We start from the raw sequence: 9,742 nt of genomic DNA on the forward strand, positions 1-9,742 counted from the left end.
AATAAAGGCCCTGGGTTGGAACAGGCATTCTGAGACTTGGGGGCTAGCCTGCCCTGCCACTACCTTACAACCCTTTACCTTCCTGAATCGCTTTAGCCTCTTCTATAGCAACTACCCTGAAGGAGCTCTGGTAGCGTAGTGGTTACGAATTGAGCTGCTAATCTTACAACCAGCAGTTCGAAACTACCAGCTGTTCCGCGGGAGAAAAATGAGGCTTTCTGCTCCCATAAAGATTTTCAGCCTCGGAAATCCGGTACATGGTCGCTATGAGTCTGAGTCGGAATCGACTCCACGGCATATAACAACAACAACAACAACATAGCAAGTACCCTGGAGTCCTGGTGTGGCGCTGTGGATTAATGCGCCAGACTGCAAAGCCGTTTGAACTGCAAGGTCGGTGGTTCAAGCTCACCAGCTGCTCCTTGGAAAGCCTATACAGGGTCGCTATGGGTCGGAACTAACTCAATGGCACTTCACAACAGCAACATAGCAACTACCATTCACAGATAGTGTTGTTGTTGTTGTTGTTGTGAAGTGCCGTCCAGTCAATTCCGACTCATAGCGGCCCTGTTTAGGGTTTCCAAGGAGCAGCTGGTGAGTTTGAACTGCCAACCGTGAAGTTCAAACCGACCTTGTGGTGGAGTATTTATCCTACAGCGCCACACCAGGACTCCCTCATAGATATTGTCAGGTTAAATGTACTAATGAAAGCAAAAATGATCTAAGAACTTTGAAGCTCTGTGTCCGTGCGGAGTGTTACATTAGCTTCTCAGAACTCGGGAATCTTTCAAAGTTCTCTTAACACTTTCCCTCCTTTGCTGTAGATTTTCCTGCAACATTCATGGCTGTTTGTTAGCTGGAGTGGGAAGAGTCTTAGACTCTGGGAGTTACAACACCTGCTTTCTGACCCAGGCTCAGCCTAACTTCCTGTGTCCTAGAAAATTTAGGTCCCCACACTTCCAAATTCTCTTCCAGCTCCATCAACTCGGATCCTAGCTTAGGGTTTTCTAATGCTTTGTTGTTATTTGAAGTCTTGGCGCTGTAGGCTAATGCGATGGACTGCAATATCAGTTTGAACTGCAAGGTCGGCGGTTCAAGCTCACCAGCTGCTCCTTGGAAACCCTATACAGGGTTGCTATGGGTTGGCACCGACTTGATGGCACTTAGCGACAACCACAACAATTGTTGCTATTGTTGTTGTCAGGTGCCATGGAGACATCAAATAAAATTGCTCACACTGTACAAAAATAAAGGAAAATATGATAGGGGAGAGATGAAAGCCGTGGAAAATGTTAGATATTTCTGCAGCTGTATGAGAAGTAGTTGGGGGTTCATTCTAGTCCTCTACTTTTGTGTGTGTTTAAAATTTTCTGCGGTAGAAAGATTTTTAAAAATAGAATTGAATGTGAGTGTCTTTATGACCTTTGCTTCCTAGTACCTTTGCAAATGAGGTGCTCATCGCTCCTGTGTAATAAAAGGTACCTTCCAAAGGAAACTCCCTTTCTCATTCTTGGTAGACCTATCCCCACCAAAGTACTGAGCAGCCATACAACTTCAACATCAGAAAAGTTTAATGGGAGAGGGGGTTTCCAGAATCTCCTATTCCCACTTCCTATTTCTCAAATCATTTGAGCTATTACTTGAACTATGTAAATAAAAAGAAGAAGAAAATGTCACAGGGAAGACGGATAGCCAAGCTGAGGGCTGTGTGAAGACCGGCCCCTAGAACTTCCCTACAGCTGAGCCTCTCCGAGGTACCACTTACCTTGGAGCCAATGCCAACTTGTGGCGACCCCAAGTGTGTCAGTGTAGAACTGCACTCCGGAGGGTTTCCATGGTTGTGTACTTGCGGGAGGAGATTGTCAGAACAGTCTTCTGAGGGGCCTCTGAGTTGGTTTGAATCACCATCCTTTCAGTTAATAGATGAGTGCTTAGCCATTTGCTCCACCCCAGAACTCCCTTAGTCCACGTCCAGAGGAATGACTGGCCAGAGGCTGTTTCTGTCTGTTTCATGATGTGGACTGTGTTCTGTAACACTGTGGGCTTAGTGAGGAAGTGCTAGGACTCAACACAGAGATCTAAAAACCCTCATGATCTTGACACAAAGCATCTCCTCACATCTTGATTGCTGCTCACTGGTGAACTCTTCATACTGCAGTTATCTGCTCAGTTCTTGCCTCCACCAGAGGGAATGTGAGACTCCTCCCGATTTCAAATCTGAATGGGCTGGCACCTCCAAAAGCATTGTGTACCTCACCCAGGCAGGGGAGATGCCTGGATCTCCTTCCACAGGAATAAAGGAATAAAGACTCCAAGGAAAGCCCAAACCAAGGAAGCCAACCTCAGCCTACTCACCCTTCGTGGTTCTGGACCCTCCCTGCCAGCCAAGCCCATGGTAGCAAGTCCCAGCCTGCTGGCTCCTGTTCACAAGGTAATCTTGTGTCTAACTGAAGGGCTGATTTTCTAACATTGTGACACAGAACAGACTGCCTGGCTCTTTCCACACCCTTGAGACAGAGACTGTGTGTGAAGGCAAACAGCCTCTGGGATCACTGGAGGCCAAGGTACCAGCTCAGGATTTACTAGATTTTCCTAACTGGGTGTTTTAAGCAAAAAAATAGCTAAGAATTTAAATATGAAGTATTCCTCTTTTTATCTGTCCCAGGGAAAGAACATTAAGGAAGGATCAGGAAGGAAGACTATTGAACTGGGTGCTAAAGACAGAGAAAATTCAGACAAGGTCTGTCAGACGAAATTAAGGAGCAGCTAGACATACAGACGCTATTATAAAACAAAATAGACAGCAAGCGCTACATAAGGTGACATAAGAACTCTCTAAAGAAAAGCCAGTATGTACCAGGCATTCTGCCAAGAGCTGTATAAACTTTATTTCATTTAAACTTTGTAAGAGATATTAATAATTCTGCTTTAAAGACGATGAATCCAAGACCTAGAACTTGACAAATCACAGCTTGTAAGTAACAGAACCAGGTCAAAAACCAGGGCTGACACATAGATAAAATGTTTTCTTAAATTCACATATAGACATGAACAAGTAAGTGCTAACATTTGTTAGCTCTGTTCATCATAACAAACAAATCAAGTCTCGGTTTTATCAGTGACTGGGTATCTGGGCTTCTGCTGTTGGTCGGGTTAGGCAGATTGATCATTCAGGGAAAAGTCCTACGCTCTACTCATAGGCCTCCGCAGGGCGCCATCTCGTGTTTGCATTTGGCACTGCAGAATAAATCCCTGGAAAGGAATTCTCCTCCGTCTGTGCTTAAACTCCGACTGGAAACTGCTACGTCACCAATTCCAAAGGCTCACCTTTACCTAAATTGAGAAAACCTGAAGTCTTTAATGGCAATAGCAACTCCTTACGGAGAAACACCTGCAAATCAGTCTGCTATGCCTGCTACACATTCCGTTCATATTTTAAGGAGGATCTTAAGGAGCCCTGGTGATATTGGGGGTTAGGCTGTTAACCCCACGGTTGATGGTTCCAACCCACCAACCAGTCTTCTCCCGTAAAGATTTACAGGTTTCGAAACTCTATATAAGGTCACTGAGTCAGAATCAACTCGACAGTACTGGGTTTGGGTTTGGGGTTTTGTGTGTGAACAGCTCTTTATTAAGCACTGGGGATTTAGGAGAGAACATATGGCCAGACTTCATCTCTCACAATTGGGATGTTTTGTCACAAGGAACCACTATGCATCGTGGTAAAACGGAGGGTCAGTGAAAAAGAAGACCGTCCCCCCACCCCCACCCCCAGTGAGATAGCTTGGCACAGTGGCCGCAGCAATGGTCTCAAACGTAACAACAATTGTGAGGATGGTTCAGGACCGGGCAGTGTTTCACTCTGTTGTGCACGGGGTCACTATGGGTCGGAACTAACTCGATGGCACCTAACAGCAACTAACAACATGTGGTTCTCAAGTTGCTCGTAGTCCGGTTGGACACAGCCAAGTGCACTGACAATCATAATCCTACGTGCCAAGTACTCGGAGAGAGGGGAACACAGGGTGAGCTGGAATGCTTCCCAGATGAGATCCCAGTGGAGCCAGAACTTTAGCATGCATAGAAGTGTGCCAGGCTGAGATAGGATAGATGAGAGAGGCAGAGGGATGGGGTGGAAAGGAGAAGTTGAGAGAATAGCAATTGATTCAGTATTTCCAGACTCCAGTAAACAATCAGGGGAGGAAAGGCTAGAGGCTGGTAGGCCAAGTCATAGAAGGTCTTTAAGCTAATTAAGAAGAGTAGACCTGACTTATCCTGTAGGTAACAGGTACTGACAGCTTTGCATTTTGGAAAGAACATTCCAGAAACGGAGGAGAGTCTGGATGGGAGAGCACCGGAAATGAAGTGGCCTGGTTAGGATGCTTTTGTAATTCTGTAATATTTTTTTAACTAGGGAAGACATGGTCAGATCTGAAATTAGAGAGGCCATAATGAAAATGAAAAGGAAAAGATGGATCTTAGTGGCATTAAGGAAGCCAACCAACAGTGATCAATGACATGAGAATGAGGAAATGGGAAGAGTCAAGTAAGGGACCCCCGCGCTGAGGTAAGAAATTCGGAAATGCATGTTTGGTAGAGGATGAGAACACTCAGGCCCTGTTGACATATTCTCCCTACAGACCATTCATCACCATCCAACTACCATTTTGCTGTACTTTGCTGCAATGCTAGAAGCTATGCCACCAGTATTTCAAAGACCAGCAGAGTTATCCATGGTGCACGGGTTTCAGCAGAGCTCCAGACTAAGCCAGACTAGAAAGGAGAACCTAGTGATCTAGTTTTGAAAAAACTGCCTAGTGAAAACCTTATGAACAGCAGTGGAACACGTTCTGATATAGTACCAGAAGATGAACCTCTCAGGTTGAAAGACATTCCAAATATGACTGGGAAAGAGCTGCCTCCTGTATGTAGAGTCAACCTTAATGACACGGATGGAATGAAGCTTAGGAGAATTCATTTGTTGATGTGACACAACTCAAAATGAGAAGAAACAGATGTAAACATCCACTAATAACCAGAATGTGAAACGCACAAAGTATGAATCTAGGAAAATTGGAAGTCATCAAAACTGAAATGGAACTCATAAAGATTGATATCCTAGACATTAGAGAGCTGAAATGGGCTGGTATTGACCATTTTGAATCAGACAATCATATGGTCTATTATGGCAGAAATAACCAATTGAAGAACAATGGTGTCACATTCATTGTCAAAAAGAACATTTCAAGGTCTACCCTAAAGTACAATGCGTCAGTAATAGGATAATATCCATACAATAAGAAAGACCAACTCATTCAACTATTATTCAAAGTTATGTATCAACCACTAATGCCAAAGATAAAGAAATTAAACATGTTTGCCAACTTTTGTGGTCTAAAACTGATCATGCAATCAAAATGTATTGATAATTACTGACAATTGAAATATGAAAGTTGAAACAAAGAAGCATCAGTAGATGGAAAATACGGCCTTGGTGATAGAAATGATACCTTAGATTGCATAATAGAGTTTTACAAGACCAACAACTTATTCATTGCAAATACCCTTTTCAACTAATATAAATGGTGGCAATACACATGGATCTTACTAGATGGAATATACAGGAACCCAAATGACTACTGTGGAAAGAGACTATGGAGAAGCTCAGTCAGAACAAGGCTAGAGGTTGACTACAGAACAAATCATCATATGCAAATTCAAGTTGAAGCTGGAGAAAATTGAAACAAGTCCATGAGAGCCAAAATATGTCCTAGAGTATATCCCACCTGAATTAGAGACAATACTAAGAATGTATTTGATGCACTGACCACTAATGACTGAAGACCAGGCAAGTTGTAGAATGACATCAAGGACATCAGGCATAAAGAAACCAAAAGGTTATTTAAAAGACAAGGAAGAAAGAAAAGACTGAAATGGATGCCAGAAGAGACTACATAAAACTTGCTCTTGAATGTAGAGAAGCTGAAGTGACTGGAAGAAATAATAAAGTAAAGACACTGAACAGATGCTTTCAAAAAGCAGCTTGAGAAGATAAAGCAATATATTATAATGAAATATGCAAAGACGTGGAATTAGAAAACAAAAAGGGAAGACACGCATCAGCATTTTCAAGCTGAATAAAAAACTCAAGCCTCAAGTTGCAATAGTGAAAGATTCAATGAGCACGAAATCTATATTGAATGATACAGAAAACATCACAAGAAGATAGAAAGAATACACTAAGTCACTAAAAAGAATTAGTCAAAGTTCAATTATTTCAGATTGCAGCATATGATCGAGAATCAATGATATCAAAGAAAGAAGCTCAAGCTACACTGAAGGAGTCAGAGAAAAACAAAGCTCCAGGGATTAAAGGAACACCAACTGAAATGTTTCAACAAGCAGATGACGTGTTGGAGATGTTCATTCGTATATGTCAAGAAATGTAGAGGACAGTGACTGAAAGTGATCAATATTTGTACTTATTCCAAAGAAAGGTTTCCTGGATTGAATTCTGTTTAAGGGTCATTACTCAGAAGAACTAGGATAATGGGCCCCCAAAGCCAAGGGAGCAGAGTTGTTGTTCCAGAGGACCTTGAAGGCAGAACTGAATCCCCGCACTAGATTCAGGGAAAAATTGAGGCAAAGACACCTGGAGATTTCCAAGGAATGCTGGGCCTACAGATGCCAAAAGGAGACAAGGACCTTCCTCCTAAACTGTGAGTTAACAGAGAGATAAAGTCTTTCCCTGGATCTGGAACCCTAAATTCAGACTTTTAGTCTCCTAAATAAACAACATTCTTATCAACAGAGAAAAGATTGACATTGTCAAGGATTTCATTCTTCTTGGATCAGCTATCAACACTCATGGAAGCAGCAGTCAAGAAATCAAACGATGTTTGCATTAGGCAAATCTGCTGCACAAGACCTTTTTTAAGTGTTGAAGAGCAAAGATGTCAGCTTGAGGACTAAGGTGCGCCTGACCCAAGCCATGGTATTTTCAATAACCTCATAGCATGCGAAAGTTGGACAGTGACTAGGAAGACCATGAAGAATTGATGCTTTTGAGTTATGGTGTTGGAAAAGAATATTGAAAGTGCCATGGGCTGTCCATAGAACCAACAGATCTGGGTTGGAAGAAGTGCAGCCAGAGTGCTCCTTGGAGGCCAGGATGGCCAAACTTCATCTCTCGTACTTCGGACATATTGTCAGGAGGGACCAGTCACTGAAGAAGGATATCATGTTTGGTAAGGTGGAGGGTCAGAGAAAAAGAGGAAGACCTCCAGTGAGATGGGTTGACAAAATGGCAGCATCAATGGGCTCAAGCGTGGCAACAATAGTGAAGTTGCCCAGGATCAGGCAGTGTTACATTCTGCTATGCATAAGGTCACTATGAGTCGGTACCAACTTGATGGCACCTAACAACAACAACAAGTCCCCTAAATTGTGAGAAACAAATTTCTGTTTGTTAAAGTCATTCACTTATGGTATTTCTATTATAGCAGCTCTAGTTAACCAAGACAAAGGGCGATCCAAAAGAATGCATAACTTGTCAAACAATATCCCTAATAACCACAAGTAAAATTTTGCTGAACATAATTCAAAAATGGTTGCAGATGTGTAACAAAAAGGAACTGGCAGAAATTCAAGTTGGATTCAGAAAAGATATGGAACCAGGGATACCACTGTGGATGGAAGATGAGTCTTGGCTGATAACAGAGAACACAAGAAAGCTGTTTCCTGTGTTACATCGACTATTCCAAGACATTCAACTGTGTGGATCATAACAAATTAGGAATGTTATCGCAAATAATGGGAATTCCAGAACATTTTAATTGTGCTCCTGCAGAAACTGTACATAGGCCAAGAGTCGATTATTTAGACAAAACAAGGGGATTCTTTGTAGTTTGAATCGGTAAAGGCGTGTGTCAGGGTTGTGTTCTTTCATAATCCTTATTCAGTCTGTATGCTGAGCCAATAGTCTGAGAAGCTGGACTACATGAAGAAGAATACAGAATGAGGATTGGAGGAAAATTCATTAACAACCCTTGATATGCAGGTTACAGACCTTGCTCTATGAAAGTAAAGAAGACATGAAGTACTTACTGATGAAAATCAAAGCCTTCTGTATGGATTACATCTCAACATAAAACAAAAATCTTTACAACTGGACCAATGAGCAACATCACCACAAATGGAGAAAATATTGAAGTCACCAAGGATTTCATTTTACTTGGACCCACGGAAGCAGCAGCCAAGAAATCAAACAATGTTTGCATTGGGAAAATCTGCTGTAATTGACATACTTAAAATGTTACAAAGCAAAGATGTCCCTTTGAGGACTCAGGTGCATCAGACCCAGGTTATGAGCGGTAGAATAGAACTTCAGTAAAACAGAGGAAGACCCTCAAAAAGATGAATTGACACAGTGGCTGAGAAATAGCAATGATTGTGAGCATGGCGCAGAGACAGTGTTTTGTTTTGATGCACATAGGGTTGTGATGAGTCAGAACTGATTTAATAGCACCTAACAGTAACACGTATTTATAGTTCTGAAGTCTTGTAAGAAGCTGACATTACCCAGGGAGTAGGACTAGCATGGGCTACAAGAGAGCAAAGACACCATATTCCAGGGAAACCTTGGTATTATCTGTGAGCTCTGAGTAGAGCTCCTACAGGAAACTGGACACGTGGGTCCAAGAGAGAGGAAGGACAATCAGGCCATGTAGAATCCTTACTCCTAAGGAGTCCGTTCCAAAGAGCAGCGAGGCACAGAGTTTTAAGGCAATCAGTGCCCAGTTCCACAGTTCCCTATGTTCCCTTTCTCCTAAACAGGAAGTACCTGTGAACAAGCCAGTCTTTAAAAGAGTGTGCTGGTGGTTTTTCTTTTCCATCTCCTATCCCATAGTTCCTGGTCTTCTGCTGTGGTCTTCTCAGGATATGAAGACCTCTTGGGTGCCAAACAAAGGAACAACACAAGCTGATTTGGAGGAGAATATTGAAAGTACCATGGACTGTCCCAAAAAAAAAAAGAACACACCAATGTGTGTTGGAAGAAGCACAGCCAGAATGCTCCTTGGAAGCCAAGATGGCAGGCTTCGTCTCTCATACTTTGGGCATGTTGTCAGGAGGGACCAGTCACTGGAGAAGGATATCATGTTTGGTAAGGCGGAGAGTCTCATCTCCAATGAGATGGATTGGCACAATGGCCGCAGCAATGGGATCAAACAGCAGCAATTATGAGGATGATGCCGGACTGGGCAGTGTTTCACTCTGTTGTGCATAGGGTCACTATGGGTCAGTACCGACTTGATGACACCTAACAACAACATAACAGCAAATTTTTACACTGGGAGTCCTGCTGTAGGGCTGTAGAATAAGAACTGGTCTGCTAACTACAAGGTCAGTGGTTCATACTCCCCAGCATACTACTCGAAACCTTATACAATATCATGAGTCAGAACCAATTCAACGACACTGAACAACAAGATTTTTATACCACTGCTTTGGCGATGCAGTGGGTAAAGCACTCAGCTGCTAATTGAAAAGTCATTGGTTCAATAGATACAAAAATCCTCAACAAAATCCTAGCCAACAGAATTCAGCAACACATCAAAAAGATAATACATCATGATCAAGTGGGATTCATAACAGGGATGCAAGGATGGTTCAACATTAGGAAAACGATCAACATTATCCACCACATAAATAAGAAAAAAGAAAAGAGCCACATGATCATATC

This window comes from Chrysochloris asiatica, unplaced genomic scaffold, assembly GCF_000296735.1.
Source record: "Chrysochloris asiatica unplaced genomic scaffold, ChrAsi1.0 scaffold00156, whole genome shotgun sequence".
Taxonomy (NCBI): Eukaryota; Metazoa; Chordata; class Mammalia; order Afrosoricida; family Chrysochloridae; genus Chrysochloris; species Chrysochloris asiatica.